The sequence below is a fragment of the Mya arenaria genome, chromosome 15, assembly GCF_026914265.1.
Source record: "Mya arenaria isolate MELC-2E11 chromosome 15, ASM2691426v1".
Classification (NCBI taxonomy): domain Eukaryota; kingdom Metazoa; phylum Mollusca; class Bivalvia; order Myida; family Myidae; genus Mya; species Mya arenaria.
In genome coordinates, this window is record NC_069136.1 from 20,191,316 (window position 1) to 20,192,019 (window position 704).

General features: G+C 33.7%; 1 non-coding gene across 1 annotated transcript; it reads right to left on the reverse strand.

Moving 5' to 3' along the window:
- Window positions 1-254: 254 nt before the first annotated feature.
- On the reverse strand, window positions 255-326 carry Trnak-uuu (transfer RNA lysine (anticodon UUU)). The gene has a single exon. It is a non-coding gene; the product is annotated as a tRNA-Lys (tRNA).
- Between the last annotated feature and the right edge of the window lie 378 nt (window positions 327-704).

Here is a 704-nt window from a genome sequence, read left to right on the forward strand (position 1 = left end):
AAGTTTACCTTTTAATAGTCAGATTAAATCATTTAAAGGATTGTGGAATTCAATCGTCTGTAAATGTATGAACTTAGCGTGGCACGCCAGTAATTTTTATTTAACGCTCTACTACTCAATTATAATATTGTGAATTGGTGTACGGACTCAGTAACGTTTAAGTAACAAACTATAAGAAAGAAAATATTGCCACAAAAAAGTTAAGATATTACCAGAACAAAGTAAAAGAACCTAATAAATTAAGAAAAAAAATGTTCCGGTGCCGGGAATCGAACCCGGGCCGTCTGGGTAAAAACCAGAAATCCTAACTACTAGACCACGTCGGAGATATTGAAATGGGTATAGAACCACTATCATTAGCCTCTAGCACTTTTTATGTAATTCGCTACTGTGTCCTCCTGCGTTAATATAGCATGAATAAACGAAAAATGATATCAATAATACATGTAGTGGTAAGAGTTTAAAGAACTTACACAATGTTTTCTAAATGACTTAGATAAGAGTGTGTTTAAATAGGCTGGAAACCAAATGATTTTGTCATGAACAAGCTTGGTTCATATTGGAGGGTGATAGGCGACTTCATTGGCTGTAAACGATGACTATAATCTATGTATTTATGTATTCATCCCGATTAAAAACAGTAACATTCTCTGCAGCTGAGTATTCATTGTTAATGAATGTTATCGACAATCTAAGTTTGTATC